Source organism: Schistocerca nitens, chromosome 1, assembly GCF_023898315.1.
Source record: "Schistocerca nitens isolate TAMUIC-IGC-003100 chromosome 1, iqSchNite1.1, whole genome shotgun sequence".
NCBI lineage: Eukaryota > Metazoa > Arthropoda > Insecta > Orthoptera > Acrididae > Schistocerca > Schistocerca nitens.
Genome location: NC_064614.1, coordinates 110,065,713 through 110,087,327, shown reverse-complemented (window position 1 = coordinate 110,087,327; position 21,615 = coordinate 110,065,713). Strand labels below are relative to the sequence as shown.

General features: G+C 45.4%; 1 protein-coding gene and 1 pseudogene across 1 annotated transcript in view; both read right to left on the bottom strand.

The window, feature by feature from the left end:
- LOC126253606 (RNA-binding protein Musashi homolog Rbp6) overlaps nt 1–21,615 on the bottom strand; it is a 1,376,810-nt gene that overhangs the window by 236,290 nt on the left and 1,118,905 nt on the right. The gene's annotated exons all lie outside the window — the stretch shown is intronic.
- Nucleotides 6,376–6,432, bottom strand: LOC126205611 (U6 spliceosomal RNA; annotated as a pseudogene).

The window sequence follows — 21,615 nt, the reverse complement described above, 5'->3', positions numbered from 1 at the left end:
CCAAGAGAGAGAGAAGCAGCTGAAATCGTTCAACAAAGAAAAGGTCACTGGATCTGACGGGGTACCAGTTCGATTCTGTGCAGACTATTCGAACTAACTTGGCCCTTTCTAGCAGCAGTGTGTCGTAAGTCTCTGGAGGAGCAAAGTTCCTGTTTATACGAAAAAAGCACAGATCGCTCTAGTTTTCAAGAAAGGTCGTCTAACAAACGCACAAAAGTCTGATGTCGGCCACTTGTAGAATTTTGGAACGTGCTTCACGACAGCCTATTAGGATAATTGTGAAGACCGACAATCTTTTATATGGGAATGAAGATAGGTTCCGAAAACAATGATAGTGTGAAATGTAGCTTTTTCTGTTCCTCCATGAGACACGGAAACCAGCAGATTCACACAGCATGTCATTCTGAACGGAGAGAAGTCTTCAGATTTCCCCAAAATGGTTCAAATGGCTCTGAGCACTATGGGACTCAACTGCTGTGGATATCAGTCCCCTAGAACTTAGAACTACTTAAACCTAACTAACCTAAGGACATCACACACATCCATGCCCGAGGCAGGATTCGAACCTGCGACCGTAGCAGTCCCACGGTTCCGGACTGCGCGCCTAGAACCGCGAGACCACCGCGGCCGGCTCAGATTTCCCCAAGGGAGTGTTATAGCACCATTACTTTTCACAATATATATAAAAATAACTAGCAGATAATGTCGGCAGTTCCTCGAGGCTTTTCGCAGATGATGCTCTTGTATACAGAGAAGTCGTATCGCTACTGAACTGTATCGAAATACAGAAGATTGATGATTGGTACAAGGAGTGGCAATGGACCCTCAACATAAAAGAGTGTAACGTATTGGGAATACACAAAGATCCGCTATTGTATAATCAGAGGATTGTGGAACAACCACTGGAAGTGATTACTTCCACAAAATGTCTGAGGGTATGCGTACGGAGCGACTGAAGTGGAACTACCACATAAAATTAGTCGCGATTATGGTAATGCCAGACTGACATTAACTGGAAGACTCCTCAGAAAATGCAGTTCATCACAATGGAAATAGTTTACGAAACACTCCTTCGACCAATACTTGTATATTGTTCGTCACTATGGGATCCTTACCAGATAGAGTTGATACAGCAAAAAGAGAAGATGCAGAGAAGAGCAGCGCGTTTCGTTACAGGTTCATTTAGTAAGCGTGAAAGCGCATCATGGAGATGCTCAGTCAACTACAGTGGCAGGCGCTGGCAGGAGAGGCACTCTGCATCACGATGTTGTATTCCGAGAGGAGTCAACCCGCACACAGAGGCTTACCAGCAATTGTAGTTCCCGCGAAGCGTTCGCGACCGAAACAGGAAAAGGGGGAAAAGATGTTGGTACACAAGATACACTCCGCCACACGCCGTAAGTATAGATAGAGATGGATACGTATATACAAGAGACAAAACTGCGTACAGAGGCATATAGAGAGTCATATATACCTCACTCAGAACGCAAATGGCATAGAAAAGAAACTGTATAATATAGGTACGAAGTACCCTCCGCCACACCCTGCACAGTGGATTTTGGAGTGTATACAGGGTGGGACACTAATCGTGAGCGGGCCAAATATCTCACGAAATAAGCTTCAAACGAAAAAACTACAGAGAACGAAACTTGTCTAGCTTGAAGGGGGAAACCAGATGGCGCTATGGTTGGCACGCTAGATGGCGCTGCTATAGGTCAAACGGATATCAACTGCGTTTTTTTATATAGGAACCCCCATTTTTATTACATATTCGTGTAATACGTAAAAAAATATGAATGTTTTAGTTGGACCACTTTTTTCGCTTTGTGACAGATTGCGCTGGTAATAGTCACAAACACATGGCTCACAATTTTAGACGAACATTTGGTGACGGGTAGGTTTTTTAAATTAAAATACAGGTACGTTTGAACATTTTATTTCGGTTGTTCCAGTGTGATACATGTACCTTTGTGAACTTATCATTTCTGACAACGCATGCTGTTACAGCGTGATTACCTGTAAGTACCACATTAATGCAATAAATCCTCAAAATGATGTCCGTCGACCTCAATGCATTTGGCAATACGTGTAACGACATTCCTCTCAACAGCGAGTAGTTCGCACATGCATTGACAATGCGCTGACGCATGTTGCCAGGCGTTGTCGGTGGATCACGATAGCAAATATTCTTCAACTTCTCCCACAGAAAGAAATCCGGGGACGTCAGATCAGGTGAACGAGCGGGCCATGGTATGGTCCTTCGGCGACCATTCCACCTGTCATGAAATAGCTATTCAATACCGTTTCAACCGCACTCGAGCTATGTGCCGGACATCCATCATGTTGGAAGTACATCGCCATTCTGTCATGCAGTGAAACATGTTGTAGTAACATCGGTAGAACATTACGTTCGAAATCAGCATACATTGCACCATTTAGATTGCCATCGATAAAATGGGGGCCGATTATCCTTCCTCCCACAATGCCGCACCATACATTAACCCGGCAAGGTCGCTGATGTTCCACTTGTCGCAGTCATCGTGGATTTTCCGTTGGCAAATAGTGCATATTATGCCGGTTTATGTTACCGCTATTGGTGAATGACGCTTCGTCGCTAAATAGAACGTGTGCAAAAAATCTGTCATCGTCCCGTAATTTCTCTTGTGCCCAATGGTAGAAGTGTACACGACGTTGAGAGTCGTCGCCATGCAATTCCTGGTGCATAGGAATATGGTATGGGTGCAACTGATGTTGATGTAGCATTCTCAACACCGAAGTTTTTGAGATTCCCGATTCTCGCACAATTTGTCTGCTGCTGATGTGCGAATTAGCCGCGACAGCAGCTAAACCACCTACTTGGGCATCATCATTTGTTGCTGGTCGTGGTTGACATTTCACATGTGGCTGAACACTTCCTGTTTCCTTAAATAACGTAACTACCAGGAGAACGTCCCGGACACTTGGATGATGTCCAGGATACCGAGCAGCATACATAGCACACGCCCGTTGGGCATTTAGATCACAATAGCCAAACATCAACACAACTGGTAAACGGTCCATTTTAACACGAGTAATGTATCACGAAGCAAATACCGTCCACGCTGGCGCAATGTTACGTGATACCACGTACTTACACGTTTGTGACTATTGCAGCGCTATCTGTCGCAAAGCGAAAAAAGTGGTACAACTAAAACATTCATATTTCTTTACGTACTACACGAAAATGTAATAAAAAATGGGGGTTCCTATTAAAAAAAACGCTGTCGATGTCCGTTTGATCTATGGCAGCGCCAACTAGCGGGCCAACCGTAGCGCCATCTGGTTTCCCCCTTCAAGCTAGACGAGTTTCGTTCTTTGTAGTTCTTTCGTTTGATTCTTATTTCGTGAGATATTTGGCCCAGTCACTATCAATGGACCACCCTGTATATGGATAAACATATAGAAAATAACATGAATCGACACCCACGCACCCTCCTCGCCGTATCGCAGGTTCTGAGTATGCCCTTGCAGCTGATAAACAAATTTCTTCTTTTCCCGAGTAGCAACTTATACTTGGTTAACTTTTAGTCAAGCCCTCCCCCCACCTTAGCCCCCCTCTCCTCCCGTTACCTGCCTTACAATTTGGTATCAGAGGACGTCGAGAGAGAGGTTGTTTCGTCGAGGAAAGTTACTAAATGATCGGCGAGGTAACGGACGAAGTGTGTACGGCACGGGCCGGTCGTTAGCGGTCGTCGCGTCTTCCCCGCGGCTTTCCTTTGTCAGCCGACTGGACGGATATCTTGCCGTGGCGGCCGAGACAAAAACCTCGTTACGCCGCGGGTGCCGGAGTTGGGGGCGCGGCGAACTTGGCCATTTGGAAGACGCGGCCGCGCTTTCTTGCATTAGTCGCGGGCCAGCGAGCGCGCAGAAAAAGCAGCGCCAACTTCGCAGCGCCGGCCCGAGACACAATAACAAATGGGCTTAGGGGTCACCTGCAGGGAGGTACCCGGCGGCCACGCCCATCGCCGCGCGCCGCTCCCGGGCGTTCTCGCAAAATCTGACGTCTGCGGCTCGTCTCCCCAGACCTGTTACTGGCCTAGCGTGTACATCTACATCTACACTCTTCAGCCCACCTTACGGTGTTAAGCGGTGGGTACTTTGTGTAGCTCTTGTTCCAGTTCGAAATGGTCCTCATGAAGAACGAATATTGGCGGAACTTCGTGTGAGTTCTAATCTCCTGAATTTCATTTTCATAGTCTCTCATGAAACACACAGAGTGAAAATTATGTAAAGCAAAAAACACCAAAAAATAATTTTCTCTAATGTCAAATTTTGCTTCGAGGATGATTTAAGTGGGGTAGGACGTCAAACGGGCCGACTTGGAGCAGGAGAGGCACCACACGACATTTTAATTTCCACTGTATATACTTTTACAAATAACTTCATAAAAGTTTGTCAACACGACCAGGAAGGATTCCCGTCGATCTGTTCGTAAAACTCGTTGTTGTAGTGGAAATAAGTTGTCGACAGGTACTGTTTAAGTAAAGCCACTATGTCAGTCGGAAAAATATCTGCTATATATGAAATAGCTTCGTTTACAGGCACCTTGGTAAACAATGACACTACATACAAAATTCCATGCAGTTGTGGATAAGTATATACTGGAACCACGAAAAGAAGTGTAAACACCCGCTTAGCCGAACATAAAAGAAACTGTCGGTTAGGACATATTGAAAAATCGGCCGTAGCTGAGCATGTTTTTCGAGATGGGAACCACGAAATTAAATTTAATGAGTCAAGCCTTTTAGCACGAACATCCCATTATCCTGCGCGCATGTATAGAGAAGCAATAGAGATTCACAAACACCATAATAATTTTAATAGAAAAGACGAAATTTTAAAGTTGGACAAAATATGCATGTCGACGCTGCGCCAGCAGAATGACAATCGATTACACTTAATCGAGAATGATGACGCCTTCCAAAGATAGGCATACTGTCGGCATCACGTGACGAATGGTGGTGTCCTCTATGCGCTCTATAAATGCGAAAGTACCTGGAGTCTCAGGGGCAGTAGCCGGACGACCTCAGAAGATGTCTCCCGCAGATGGAGACCAAACGTTAGGTGGAAATTTTATACATCGACCACGTCCTCTCAGCCCGGAAGTTTTAACTGAAGATAAGGGGAAATGTTGATAGTAGCAGAACGACCCTCCCCCACACACCGTATCGTGGCTTGCGGCGTGGACTCCTAAATGCAGACGTAAATAACACAGCCACGAGTGTTTCCTGCTGTTGGCTGTAACGGAAGGTAGCTCTGGTAGGCAAGCCTCTACCCACCCGCTGCACGGAACGCCGACGAGCAGACGGCAAATGCTTTCGTCAGCCCGCTCCCGGCCACGTGAGTAATTACCGACACGCGCGAGATTTCACGGTCTTGCTCACGCACGTGTAATTCATAACGTCCACTGGGGACTAGCGTGAGAACCCGGAGGCGCAGAAACGGTGAAGATCTTCCGATAAGCGGCTGTAAAAGGAGAACTTCCATTAAGCGCCATTCCCCAGAGGAAGTTTCTCCATTTGTCACTTGGGGTGTGGCGTACGGGGTGCACCAACAATAACATGTCCCTGCTGTGTAATATTCCAGGCTTAGTTCCCCAATGGGTGATGCTGATGAGATAATAACATGACATTGTAAAACATCGTGAATCTGCTGCTTTTAGGCAGATTGAGAAATTTTCTTGTTTCGTTGGTTTGCTGAAGATCCCGCACCATGTCCGTTTTGGCACCAGCTGTCAAAACAGTTGTTTACTGCTGTGTCTTCCTACCATCGATTCTCAACATTTAAAAGATGCTTATGTAAGAGACTAAGTAAAGCTTCAAATATTTGGTTAGCACATAACAATAATCCACCGATTCTTTAAAGAATCGTACTCACATTTGTAAAAGAGCTCCAAACGTGTCATTACGTTACAAATGAATTGAAGCGTTTAATATTTGACTTCAAATATGGGAGAGAAAAAAATTATGTTTAAACTTTGCTAGGAAAAAAATGTTCAAATGTTTATGAAATCTTATGGGACTTAACTGCTAAGGTCATCAGTCCCTAAGCTTACACACTACTTAACCTAAGTTATCCTAAGGACAAACACACACAACCATGCCCGAAGGAGGATTCGAACCTCCGCCGGGACCAGCCGCACAGTCCATGACGGCAGCGCCTTAGACCGCTTTTTTTTCTTTATTCATTTAGTTCGATAGAGTTCGTTGCGTTTGGTCTGGGCGGACGTCAAAAGACATCCGTTCAAGTTGGTCGTTGATTCTTTGACTCAGTTTTTTTTTATTACAGAGAGCACGCAGCCCTCTGACCGAACACGCTGAGCTACCGTGCCGGCTTATGCTAATCTTCTCTGTATCGTTACAATTTTAGTATATGTACTGCCGAAGCAAGTACGACCGCTCGGCTAATCCCGCGCGGCCTTTGCTAGAAGTCGCGAAGTGCTCCCAATATGAAACACGTATATAATAACAGTAATTTGCGCTTGCTTTCAGACAGAAGCTAGTTTTTCACGCATCTCAATGTTTATGACGTCGTTCTCTCGAACTATGTGTCATTACAATGCTATAACTTTGGAGGCACATTCAGCGGTAAATGTGCATACTGCCTGCAAACTGTGTTGCAAATAGAGTTGGTAGAAAAGAAGAAAATATTAAAAACTTCGTGTGTGATGCGGCAGTTTTACTGCAAGAACAACTAAAGTGTTCTAACCGATAACCTTTTTTCGTTTCATCATTTTGTAGAGGGCGTCAGCAAGATAAAGCTTCGCAAATGTTTCAAATCACGTGTAAAGTTTCTTGCAAGTCACTAAGTACTGTCATTCTGGGTGAATATAGTCTTGATATTTGCGCGTCATCTGTTAGATGCCTCGAGACAAAGACATATTTTTTACCTGAAATACTTACACATTTAACTTAAGAATATAACTCTTAACGATCAGATTGTGAGACCATTTTAAATTCGGTCAGTACGTACATGAAATATTTAAATTGAAATTTTAGTAGTCAATGACTCGAACTGCGCAGGGAGATGGGACAGGATCTCGTTTTAGAAATCTGTTCACTGCGTCGCCTGCCGCACGTGCGAACTACTTCGAGGCGACAATACGGAGCATACGATTTGACACATCTGCCCCCCCCCCCCCCCCCCCCGCTCCCCAGTGGTCCGGTATGCAACTATGGGACCGCTTGTTTTACGAATCGAAACCCCTATGCTACTGTCTCTTCTAAAATGCCAGGGGCACTTATGAATCATCCTGTATTAGGAGACGTGACCGTGACAACTATACGAGGTGCGGCTAGAAAAAAACCGGACTGATGCTGGAAAAAACATTTATTTACAATTATTTACAATTTCATGTTATCTCCTTCAATGTACTCTCCTCCTCGGTCTCTACACCGCTCCATACGAATTTTCCACTGTTCATAGCAATGCTGCAGATCATTTTCGGTAAGTCCATACATTACTTCCGTCGCTTTTTCTTTTACTTCTTCAACAGTCTCAAATCTAGTTCCTTTCAAAGCTGACTTGACTTTAGGGAAAAGAAAAAAGTCACAGGGAGCCAAATCAGGTGAGTAGGGTGGATGATCTAAGATGGGAATGTTGTGTTTTGCCAAAAACGTCTTCACTGACAACGCACTGTGAGCTGGGGCATTGTCTTGGTGAAGGATCCATGACTTTTTTCTCCACAAATCGTTCCGTTTTCTCTGTACTCGCTCACGTAGGGTAGCCAGGACGCTAATGTAGTAATGCTGATTCACTGTTTGTCCCTCTGGTACCCAATCAATGTGCACAATCCCTTTGATGTAAAAAAAAAAAAACAATCATCATTGCCTTGAATTTCGATTTTGACCTTCGTGCTTTTTTTTGTCGTGGAGAACCAGGAGTTTTCCAATGCATCGATTGGCGTTTAGTTTCGGGATCGTAAGTAAAAAACCACGATTCATCGCAAATATTAACATTTTGTAAGAAGGTGGGATCACTTTCAATGTTTTCCAGGATGTCAGAACATATCATTCTTCGGCGTTCCTTCTGTTCAATTGTGAGACACTTTGGAACCATTTTTGAACACACTTTGTTCATGTTGAAACTTTAATGAAGAATCTGCCTAACACTTTCCTTGTCAACTCCTGTTAACTCAGACACTGCTCTGATTCCTAAACGGCGATCTTGTCGAACAAGTTTACCGATTTTTTCAATGTTTGCATCAGTTTTTGCTGACAATGGTCTGCCAGTGCGAGTGTCATCACTGGTGTCTTCGCGGCCATCTTTAAATCGTTTAAACCACTCAAACACTTGTGTTCGCGATAAACAATCATCGCCGTACACTTGTTGTAACATTACAAACGTTTCACTTGCAGATTTTCCTAGTTTGAAACAAAATTTGATGTTAACACGCTGTTCTTTCTGTACACTCAACATTTTCCGACGCACACACAAAACGTCAACTACTTAAAACAGACGCCACGGGCAGACTGAGTGCAGTAGGCAGGTGAAACTCGAGCAGTAGACGGAGCGAGAGTCACCTGACAGGCCACGCGACTTTCAGCCTTATTGCATTCGTTTTATTGTTTCACCAGTACTAGTCCGTTTTTTTTCTAGCCACACCTCGTATTCTTCTGTGCCTGATAAATCGATATGAGTAAGCTGAGAGCAGTGCTGGTATGCATTAGAGCTAATATCGAGTTCTCGCAACTACTGACGGCCGGTACGTAGTGAACTCTATACACGGTGAACCAGAACTTTTCCAACGAACTCTCAGAGGTGGTAGTATGGACCAAAACAAGAAAAAAAAATCTCGAGGAAACATGGCTCCAAAATGAATACCATCAGAGAAATAATCAGTTGTTCCTCTCTTCTGCTGAAAGGATGCTCGTAGTTCTTAAGATGTGCACTTTAAGAGCAATTTGCGGCTGTTTGCTGATGATGCTGTGGTGTACGGGAAGGTGTCGTCGTTGAGTGACTGTAGGAGGATACAAGATGACTTGGACAGGATTTGTGATTGATGCAAAGAATGGCAGCTAACTCTAAATACAGATAAATGTAAATTAATGCAGATGAATAGGAAAAAGAATCCCGTAATGTTTGAATACGCCATTAGTAGTGAAGCGCTTGACACAGTCACGTCGATTAAATATTTGGGCGTAACATTGCAGAGCGATATGAAGAGGGACAAGCATGCAATGGCAGTTGTGGAGAAGGCGGATAGTCGTCTTCGGTTCATTGGTAGAATTTTGGGAAGATGTGGTTCATCTGTAAAGGAGACCGCTTATAAAACACTAATACGATCTATTCTTGAGTACTGCTTTAGCGTTTGGGATCCCTAACACGGATTGAGGAAGGACATAGAAGCAATTCAGAGGCGGGCTGCTAGATTTGTTACTGGTAGGTTTGACCATCACGCGAGTGTTACGGAAATGTTTCGGGAGCTCGGGTGGGAGTCTCTGCAGTAAAGGAGGCGTTCTTTTGGTGAATCGCTACTGAGGAAATTTAGAGCACCAGCATTTGAGGCTGACTGCAGTACAATTTTACTGCCGCCAACTTATATTTCGCGGAAAGACCACAAAGATAAGATGAGAGAGATTAGGGCTAGTACAGAGGCATATAGGCAGTCATTTTTCCCTCGTTCTGTTGGGGAGTGGATCAGGGAGAGAAGATGCTAGTTGTGGTACGAGGTACCCTCCGCCACGCACCGTATGGTGGATTGTGGAGTATGTATCTTGATGTTGCTTCCCAGACATCCTTTTATTGATTCGGACTATACTGCATCCTTCCAAAACGTGGAAAGCAGAGAGCTTGCAGTAGAAAAGATGTGTTTCATGGCATCGAAGATGAACAAGTACTTATAACTCTTAAGATATGCATTTTAGAGCCTATGTTTACTAAGCTCTTTTTGTTGTTTTTATCGATACTACCACCTCTGAAAGTTTGACGGTGGGGTTCAGGATCATCTGATATACAAATTATTTTCAATAATTTGATTCTACAAATCTCGAATCAGCAAACAGCGCTTTATAAGGCAGCAATGAAACGATGAGAATGCGGACGCCAGGACAGTTTAGCCTGTTTTTATTTCGCCTCAGGAGTATATCTCTCGTTACTGAAGCTCTCGGTTTACCGTCTTTAACGTTTCACGGTACTCCTCCACTACCGCATCTGCCCGAGTTCCAGAGTCTGGTAGGAGCATACGCGTTGCCCTTTATGCCCTTTATGCGCAGTGGAGCTATATCAAAGCACCTGCCACCAGCTGAACGGGCTACCCGTCCTTCTCCGCGCGACGCGTAATTTCACAGGTCGCCGATCGCCGCACCAAACTGTGGTTCCTTTCGCGGTCGCCAACTTGGCTAATTAATATACGCGCGGCGCTGGGAACAGGCGCTCCGCCCCTCTTTAACATCAAGTCCAGCGGTCAGGCGTTGATAATTACAGAGCGTCAAATGGAGACGCGAATGTAGGGCGGATCGCTTGTGGGAGCACACTGGCTGGTCTGCAGGAAGACGTTTACTGTATTTCAATAAGGGTTTCCTATCCGCTATGAAAGCTTCTCGGATTTCCAACTACACCAGTTTACTCGGTTTAGTAGCCAGTAACGCTATATATATAGGGTATTACAAAAAGGCACGGCCAAACTTTCAGGAAAAATTCCTCACACACAAAGAAAGAAATTATGTTATGTGCACATGTGTCCGGAAACGCTTACTTTCCATGTTAGAGCTCATTTTATTACTTCTCTTCAAATCACATTAATTATGGAATGGAAACACACAGCAACAGAACGTACCAGCGAGACTTCAAACACTTAGTTACAGGAAATGTTCAAAATGTCCTCCGTTAGCGAGGATACATGCATCCACCCTCCGTCGCATGGAATCCCTGATGCGCTGATGCAGCCCTGGACAATGGCGTATTGTATCACAGCCGTCCACAATACGAGCAGGAAGAGTATCTACATTTGGTACCGGGGTTGCGTAGACAAGAGCTTTCAAATGCCCCCATAAATGAAAGTCAAGAGGGTTGAGGTCAGCAGAGCGTGGAGGCCATGGAATTGGTCCGTCTCTACCAATCCATCGCTCACCGAATCTGTTGTTGAGAAGCGTACGAACACTTCGACTGAAATGTGCAGGAGCACCATCGTGCATGAACTACATGTTGTGTCGTACTTGTAAAGGCACATGTTCTAGCAGCACAGGTAGAGTATCCCGTATGGAATCATGATAACGTGCTCTATTGAGCGTAGGTGGAAGAGCATGGGGCCCAATCAAGACATCACCAACAATGCCTGCCCAAACGTTCACAGAAAATCTGAGTTGATGACGTGATTGCACAATTGCATGCGGATTCTCGTCAGCCCACACATGCTGATTGTGAAAATTCACAATTTTATCACGTTGGAATGAAGCCTCATCCGTAAAGAGAACATTTGCACTGAAATGAGGATTGACACATTGTTGGATGAACCATTCGCAGAAGTGTACCCGTGGAGGCCAATCAGCTGCTGATAGTGCCTGCACACGCTGTACATGGTACATACAGTGACGTGGTCAACCTTACCTTGTACAGCAGCAACTTCTCTGACGCTGACTTTAGGGTTATCGTCAACTGCACGAAGAATTGCCTCGTCCAATGCAGGTGTCCTCGTCGTTCTAGGTCTTCTCCAGTCGCGAGTCATAGGCTGGAATGTTCCGTGCTCCCTAAGACGCCGATCAATTGCTTCGAACGTCTTCCTGTCGGGACACCTTCGTTCTGGAAATCTGTCTCGATACAAACGTACCGCGCCACGGCTATTGCCCCGTGCTAATCCATACATCAAGTGGGCATCTGCCAATTCCGCATTTGTAAACATTGCACTGACTGCAAAACCACGTTCGTGATGAACACTAACCTGTTGATGCCACGTACTGATGTGGTTGATGCTACTACTGTAGAGCAATGAGTCGCATGTCAACACAAGCACCGAAGTCAACATTACCTTCCTTCAATTGGGCCACTGGCGGTGAATCGAGGAAGTACAGTACATACTGACGAAACTAAAATGAGCTCTAACATGGAAATTAAGCGTTTCCGGACACATGTCCACAAAATATCTTTTCTTTATATGTTTGTGAGGAATGTTTCCTGAAAGTTTGGCCGTACCTTTTTGTAATACCCTGTATACATACCCGCCAGAGATAACTATGCATTTGGGGCCGGTCTCTTCCGATGGGTGACTTCGCAGCCACTCAAGAACCCAGCGTCTCCGTCATAGCCCATTTGCCTCGTACCTTGGATGAAGGACACAGCACCACGACAGTACGAATCCGCAAACCCCACTCCCACAATCCTCTTGTATTGCCACTTATTTCAAATTCTAGTACATTGCCGCACCTATACCGACCCATTACATTAATCCTTAATCACCACCAGGTCCTTCCCCATACAATGAAATACACCCCGCGATTTATCCATTCCATCAGTAATTATTCTCCACCTTTTCCACTCCACACCAATACACAAGAAGGGAAATAAAAGTAATCCTCACATACATACATACATATATAATACATATATCACTAACGTCGATTTGCAGTAGGACTGTGAAACATATACTATGTTCAAACATTATGAATGAACCACAAAGGCCTCGAGGAAGGGACGAATCCTTGACTGTTTTGCCTGTTCCATGACACTAGCTGACAATATAATTTTTTTGTTGAACGTAAAGAGTTTTTCTGGTGTATTTTTGGGTGCTGATTTCAGGAAAACCATTTAAAATATACAGTCACAAGCAGTTCTGATACAAATTTATATTTTCTGTGAGGTTTGAAAAATGTAGCTACTTAATCATTATTATTATTTTGTGAAGGTCTGCAGTGTAACCTGCTACAAAAATATGTTTAATTTTATGTCTGTAATCCAATTACCTATGCATTTCGGTTATATTATAATGCTGAGGCCTTCATGTATGTTTTACATATCGTTTTTCACACAAACTTCAGAAACCGTTAAAGAGTCGACTGGCGCCTGCTTTTGCGAATTTTATGACTTCAGGAGGCATTGTAATTTCCGCTGACCACTTCTGATACATCTATGGCAAACCGGCATTGACAAAGCAGCAGCGAACAGTTTCAGACTTTGTCAAAGAGGTGTATTTAGCGTACTTTGGCGTAAAGCTTTGGGACCAGGACAAGTTACGGCCCCACATCGACTGTGTTTAAGTTGTCAGGAGGAACCGTATCGATCTTTTTAAATGGGAGAATCGTGCAACAGACAAGCACTGCTCTCAGGAAATCTGACCAATTAGAAAGCCAAAGCTTGGACCCAAAAAAGTTCTGCCTGTATTTCAGATGCAAGGTGGCATATGAAATAATTTATTAAAGCCCTGCCAAGGGATAGTGAGGTTTTCAAGTATATGGCAAGTAAGATACTGTATCAGAAACTAAGATGAAAGACAAAATAAATGAAATTCGAAGATCACCTTCGATATCCTTTAAGCAAGTTCTCAACAAGACTCTTGACGGCTGCAACGACCTTGACTACGAAAACTGGTAGGAAACATGCTGGATAACTTCAGTGTGTTGGATTTTTCAGTGAGCTTGACGTTGCGCTTTATGGACTCCTGCGTTAGCTACTTTGTACACATTATAGGTGCTCTGAGTGAGAAACAGGGAGAGCGGTACTATCAAAACAATAAAGAAACGGAATGGGGTACCAGGACTGACGGGATGTCAGCATGATAGATGACTACTGCTGGATTCTGAACAGGGAGGGTCCTCAGGCAGTGCGCAGAACAAAATGCAAAGGCGATTTGAAGCGAAAAACGAGAGACATTAAGATTTATGCCTTTTATTACACGTAAAGAACGTAATATTTCATTATTATGTTAAGAATGCCTTATTTTATCACGACCCGCCAGGGTAGTCCCCTGGACTCGGGTAGGCGCGCCGGCCCCGGATCGAATCCGCCCGGCTGATTAACGACGTGGGCCGGTGTGCCGGCCAACCTGGATGTTGTTTTTAGGCGGTTTTCCACATCCCACTACGTGAATACTGGGCTGGTCCGCATGTTCCGCGCCGGCCGTTGTGGCCGAGCGGTTCTAGGCGCTTCAGTCTGGAACCACGCGACCGCTACGGTCGCAGGTTCGAATCCTGCCTCGAGCATGGATGTGTGTGATGTCCTTAGGTTAGTTAGGTTTAAGTAGTTCTAAGTTCTAGGGGACTGATGACCTCCCATGTTAAGTCCCATAGTGGTCAGAACCATTTGAACCCACGTTCCGCCTCAGTTACAGGCGTCGCAGACATTTGAAACACGTCCGCATGATTTATACTAGACGCAGGGTGGCGGCGGGAAGGGCAGCCGGCCATCCCCAAAACTAACTTTGCAAAATCCGTTGTAACCACACCGACGCTGCGATCGCTGCGGGATCATGGCGTAAGCGAAGGAAAGAAAGAATGTCTTATTTTATCACGTTTCTGTTTAATAAAGTTTTTTGAATCTATATGTGTTGTATGAATGATCTCCATCATTATTTCGAGAGAAAAACTTGTACAGGGACACTCTTAAAATTTCTGACCTTATCATATAAAAAATCAGTATCACCTAAAAAGGTAAGAAAAAATTGGAAAATTATAAATTTGCAGACCTGTGTAGTTTGTGACCCATATAGCATGTCTCGAATTCTATGGAAAACGAGTAGAGGATTGAATTAGTGTCCCTGGATGTCACCTCTCATAGTGATGTGGATGATGATTATCAGTTCCAACTGTAATTAATATTTAATCATTCAATTCTCGTTACGTGATGAACAGCTCTACAAAGTCTGACAAATATCGGACTGGTGGTTCATCGTGTTAGAACTTCCCGCCAGTGTTTACCGAAGAGCAGGAGGGGTGTTTCGCTTAAGCAGCGGTGCCTGCGATCCACGCCTTCCGGACCGCACCAAAGCGAGACAAACGGCTGGCGATAATGACACTCACGTCGCCGGTTCCCGGGGATTTGGTTACGGCTCCGCCGAGCCGCTCCGTGCACCTACCAGAATTCTCATAGCACCGCCAGATTTATCGCGCTTCCCACGCGCTGCGGGAATAGCATTGCATGTCGCGGAGAGGAGGGAATTTATCCGCTCTCCTCCCCCGCTTTGGAAGCTGCCCATAAATCTCCGGCGGGTCCGGCTGCGAGGAGGAGGAACCGCTAAGAAATTTTCTCTTAACAATCTGAAGCTCGCAGAGAGGGAGAAAAAAGTGGTGTAGGATGTGGGTAACGGCGTGTGAGTATCGGATGGGAATGCTGAGTTATGGTCGAGTGGCAAAGCGTTTCGTTATCGGTAAACAATTACTATATTTCAACGGCCTTGTTGCGGGATTTGTTATTCAGCTCCAGTCGTAGACGCGTTATCTGAGCACACAGTTCTCAAGCGTAGCCAGGTGCACTTCCAAGCGTACACCGTGTCCCGTTTGCAGCGTGTATTTCTTCGAATGTAACCGTCTATTTACGCCTTACATCAACCGATACATCTATACACCGCAAGCCGCCTTACGGTGTATGGAAGAGGGTACTTCGTGTACTAGTGTGGCTTCCTCCTTTATCTGTTCCAATCGCGTACGTTTCGCGAAAAGAACGATTGCTCGTAAGCCTCGGTGTGGACTGGAATCTCTCTAATTTTATCTTCACGGTCTTTCGCGAGATAATACGGAAACAGTGTATCGGTGCCTCTTCTCGGAACGTAAGCTCCCGGAAATTTAATGGTAGATCCTACAGCGGTGCAGAAAGCCCCTCTTATACTGGGGTCAGTTGAGCATCTCCTGGACGCTTTCACGCTTACTAAATTAACGTCTAATGAAACGTGCTGCTCTTCTTTGGATCTTCTCTATTTCCTGTATCACTCCTCACTTGCACAAATCCCAGACCGTTTAATGAACATATTGCAGAGAAATCTACATCTACATCTATACTCCGCAAGCCACCTAACGGTGTGTGGCGGAGGGTACTTTGAGTACCTCTATCCGTTCTCCCTTCTATTCCAGTCTCGTACTGTTCGTGGAAAGAAAGATTGTCGGTATGCCTCTGTGTGGGCTATAATCTCTCTGATTTTATCATCATGGTCTCTTCGCGAGATATACGTAGGAGGGAGCAATATACTGCTTGACTCCTCGGTGAAGGTATGTTCTCGAAACTTCAACAAAAGCCCGTACTGAGCTACTGAGCGTCTCTCCTGCAGAGTCTTCCACTGGAGTTTATCTATCATCTCCGTAAAGCTTCCACGATTACTAAATGATCCTGTAACGAAGCGCGCTGCTCTCCGTTGGATCTTCTCTAGCTTTTCTATCAATCCTATCTGGTACGGATCCCACAGTGGTGAGCAATATTCAAGCAGTGGGCGAACAAGTGTACCGTAACCTACTTCCTTTGTTTTCGGATTACATTTCCTTAGGATTCTTCCAATGAATCTCAGTCTGTCATCTGCTTTACCGACGATCAACTTTATATGATCATTCCATTTTAAATCACTCCTAATGCCTACTCCCCGATAATTTATGGAATTAACTGTTTCCAGTTGCTGACCTGCTATATTGTAGCTGAATGATAAAGGATCTTTCTATGTATTCGCAGCACATTACACTTGTCTACATGACTGATTTCGATGTGAGTCTTGACTGCGTAAAGCTATCCAAGAGCTCCAGATCTTAGAGGTCTCTCTTATTTCTGTAGACGGTGTATTCCTCGATGGTGAAAGACATTCAAGTGAAACCGCGGAGAAATATGAATCTGGATGGTCAGTTGCAACGTAAAACAGAAACAAACACCGTCCGAACAGGGCTCGATGGCCAACGGCACCGACCGGCCGCCATGTCATCCCCAGCCCCTAGGCGTCACGAGATGCTGATACGGAGAGGCATGTAGTCAGCACACCACTCTCCCAGTCGTTATCATTTTCCGTGGCCGGTGCTGCTACTTCTCAAGTAGCTCCTCAGTTGGCATCACAAGTACTGCCTGCACCTCGCTTGTCAACAGCTCTCAGCAGACCCGGACGGTGAACCATTCAAGTGAGAGACTCCACCTTGCACCCTTTCCGTGAGTAAATAATCTCTGATTTCGATCTGAGTCTTGACTGCGTAAAGCTATTGAATTCGACTCTTCTGGCAGTGGATCCCATACCCCTTAAGAGTCCCCTGCTCCGGTGGGAAATGTTTTCTGGACAAATCAGAGAGGTCAGAAAGAGAACTGCTTACATGGCAGAGTGGTTAGACGACAAAGTATATACAGAGTGTTACAAAAAGGTAAGGCCAAACTTTCAGGAAACATTCATCTCACAGGGAATTCAGCCAGGTAACACTTTCAGCGACCGCCGATATTTCGGCGGGAGAACACCCCGCCATTTTCAAGGCAAACTGCGGGGTGTTCTCCCGCCGAAATATCGGCGGTCGCTGAAAGTGTTACCTGGCTGAATTCCCGGAAGTTATTTGAAAGTTGTATACGCCAGGAGAAACTCAGGTCTCACATTCATCTCACAGAAATAAAGGAAAGATGTTATGTGGACATGTGTCCGGAAACGCTTAATTTCCATATTAGAGCTCATTTTAGTTTCGTCAGTATGTACTGTACTTCCTCGATTCACCGCCATGATTTCATACGGGATACTGTACCTGTGCTGCTAGAACATGTGCCTTTACAAGTACGACACAACATGTGGTTCATGCACGATGGAGCTCCTGCACATTTCAGTCGAAGTGTTCGTACGCTTCTCAACAACAGATTCGGTGACCGATGGATTGGTAGAGGCGGACCAATTCCATGGCCGCCACGCTCTCCTGACCTCAACCCTCTTGACTTTCATTTATGGGGGCATTTGAAAGCTCTTGTCTACGCAACTCTGGTACCAAATGTAGGGACTCTTCGTGCTCGTATTGTGGACGGCTGTGATACAATACGCCATTCTCAAGGGCTGCATTAGCGCATCAGGGATTCCATGCGACGGAGGGTGGATGCATGTATCCTCGCTAACGGAGGACATTTTGAACATTTCCTGTAAGTGTTTGAAGTCACGCTGGTACGTTCTGTTACTGTGTGTTTCCATTCCATAATTAATGTGATTTGAAGAGAAGTAATAAAATGAGCTCTAACATGGAAAGTAAGCGCTTCCGGACACATGTCCACATAACATATTTTCTTTCTTTGTGTGTGAGGAATTTTTCCTGAAAGTTTGGCCGTACCTTTTTGTAACACCCTGTAGAGGAGAGCGGAGTGCGATGTCTTCTTACAACATGGCGATGGTAGATTGCAACATCCAGGAAGCGGCAACAACACTGTTACGCAAAGCAGTTGCTAAACTGTAACGAGACTCCAGGCGGTAAGTGACAGGAGCTGAAAACGACAGAAGGGCTATTCAAAAAGAAGGAACATATTTCAAACAATAATTACTTCCAAACTACAAAAGACAGAAACACAATTCCAACGTTACTGCAAAGAGAAAAGCTCAAATCTTATGCATTCAATGTGAGCACCATGTGTTACACGACAGATATCAAAAGGGTGGCTCACTTCCTGCCACACAGGAAGCAGCTGGTTGTCTCGTTATCGAATACACAGCTTCAACAATGCGTTGTTACAGACTTTCAAGAGCGTCAAGCATAGAGAGGATAAATACACGGTCTTTTACGTAACCCCACAGATAAAAGTGACAAGGTGTGAGGTCTGAAGATCTGGGAGGCCACCGGCGTATGAAGTTTATATTCTGTTCCTCCTCTTCCAATCCAAATTCCTGGAATAGTGTCATTCAGATAACGTCCGATCGTGCTTAGCGAGTTTCTCTAAACACGTCTGACGTTACCTGAATGTCACCACGGATAGGTAGTGTGTGAATTGATACTGGTTTAATATACACGGTCTTCGTCACAGCGCACTGTGTGCTCGGTATACGTTCATTAAAATATTCTTACCAATGTTCTAGTTAACATTTGAAGGAAAGCAAAGAAAGGCTTGCATGGGATTTGTTGACGGGGAGGATCCCCAGATGTATGTTGAGCCTCGTAATGGGAAAGGGCCTTCTTTTTCCACATGGTGTGTGAAAGAGTTGTACTTTAAATATGTGGCTGTGTGAGCATTGTGGTGTCACGTTTGTATTCTATCTACATAAATGATCTTTCGGTTCAAATGGTTCAAATGGCTCTGAACACTATACGACTTAAATTCTGAGGTCATCAGTCGCCTAGAACTCAGAACTAATTAAACCTAACTAACCTAAGGACATCACACACATCCCTGCCCGAGGCAGGATTCGAAACTGCGACCGTAGCGGTCACTCGGTTCCAGACTGTAGCGCCGAGAACCGCACGGCCACTGCGGGCGGCTGATCGTTTGGGTAGGGTGGATGGCAATGTGCGGCTGTTTGCTGATGATGCAGTGGTGTACGGGAAGGTGTCGTAGTTGAGTGACTGTAGGAGGATACAAGATGACTTGGACAGGATTTGTGATTGATGTAAAGAATGGCAGCTAACTCTAAATTTAGATAAACGTAAATTAATGCAGATGAATAGGAAAAAGAATCCTGTAATGTTTGAAGACTCCATTAAAAGTGTAGCACTTGACACAGTCACGTCGATTAAATATTTGGGCGTAACATTGCAGAGCGATATGAAGTGGTACAAGCATGTAATAGCAGTTCTGGGGAAGGCTGATAGTCGCCTTCGGTTCATTGGTAGAATTTTGGAAAGATGTGGTTCATCTGTAAAGGAGACCGCTTATAAAACACTAATACGACCTATTCTTGAGTACTGCTTTAGCGTTTGGGATCCCTAACACGGATTGAGGAAGGACATAGGAGCAATTCAGAGGCGGGCTGCTAGATTTGTTACTGGTAGGTTTGATCATCACGCGAGTGTTACGGAAATGTTTCAGGAGCTCGGGTGGGAGTCTCTGGAGGAAAGGAGGCGTTCTTTTCGTGAATCGCTACTGAGGAAACTTAGAGAACGAGCATTTGTGGCTGACTGCAGTACAATTTTACTGCCGCCAACTTGCATTTCGTGGAAAGACCACAAAGATAAGATAAGAGAGATTAGGGCTCGTAGAGAGGCATATAGGCAGTCATTTTTCCCTCGTTCTGTTTGGGAGTGGAACAGGGGGAGAAGATGCTAGTTGTGGTACGAGGTCCCCTCCGCCACGCAACGTATGGTGGATTGCGGAGTATGTATGTAGATGTAGATGTGTTGTTTGATAACGGGAGAAGGGAGAGTACGAACCCTGGGCCGGCAAATAGTCGACTCCTCTCGAATTGTGGGTCTTAATGTTCCCATGCGACGGACGGATCAGCAGCAACAGTATACATGCCCTCGTTCCATGAGATACTGAGGAGAGGTTTTGAATTTAAACCAGGTCTCTGGCTCGAAGTCTGAAGATTTCTTCCCTCACCGTCCTCGGCGATGGAGTCGGGTAACGTTCAGAGAGTGTAAATGTTAATGTAGGCCACCCAGTAATGGCTCTGAGCACTATGGGACTCAACTGCTGAGGTCATTAGTCCCCTAGAACTTAGAACTAGTTAAACCTAACTAACCTAAGGACATCACAAACATCCATGCCCGAGGCAGGATTCGAACCTGCGACCGTAGCGGTCTTGCGGTTCCAGACTGCAGCGCCTTTAACCGCACGGCCACTTCGGCCGGCCCACCCAGTAATTTGTCAGATTATGCTCTCCTTAAGAAGCCTATTGTACTACTGAAATATTATACGCAATAATAGAAAGCACTGTTTTTTTCAATATAGCGATGCACCACTCCTTTCTCCCTGCGCCGCTCGCTGTAAAGATGCCAGAACGCGAAGTCCCAATTGTCGACTTCCACCGTCGGCGTGATTTTTCCGAGGCAGTCCACCCGACAAGAGGGTCTGATTGCAGATTGGCGGTGCTCGACAGTCGTCGTCGTCGCCACCGCTGCCGCCTCTGCAGTCACGGCCATTGCGGTGCAAAGTGGCGCGCGTGTCCCCCACCTTCCCGTGCTGGGTCCGTGCTTAGCGCCACAGATTACCGTCTGCCTGCCCAGGCACGTGCTCCCCGCTAAATTACTGCTCGCCCCTAACTCACGCCCGTCGTCCACACTTTTGCCGGACGGGGAAGTTCCACACTCACGTCTGAGAGCGTCCCATCTTACATGCGAAGTAGGTACCACTAAACAGGCGTGTAAAACGCTCTCTTCTCGCCGTAAACCTCCTCAGCTCGGCTAACTGTCGGTCAGTCTGCGGAACACTACCTTCGAACCACCACTTCGTAAAGAAAATCTCTCTTTGTCGCTTTGTGATTCTTTCCGTCCACAAAGTCGACAGTTAAGCTAAGGGAGAGAAGTTGTATGCTTCGTTTCTGAGCCGCATTTTCAGAGATTGGGAATCCGGCAAGAATTTGCCGGAGCGAGCGTGGAAAACCGCTTAACGGACATGTCCGTGAGGACAGATACCAGACTTTCGTATATACACTACTGGACATTAAAATTGATACACCATCAAGATCAAGTGCTACAGACGCGAAATTTAACCGACACGAAGAAGATGCTGTGATATGCAAATGATTAGCTTTTCAGAGCGTTCATACAAGGTTGGCGCCGGTGGTGACACCTACAACGT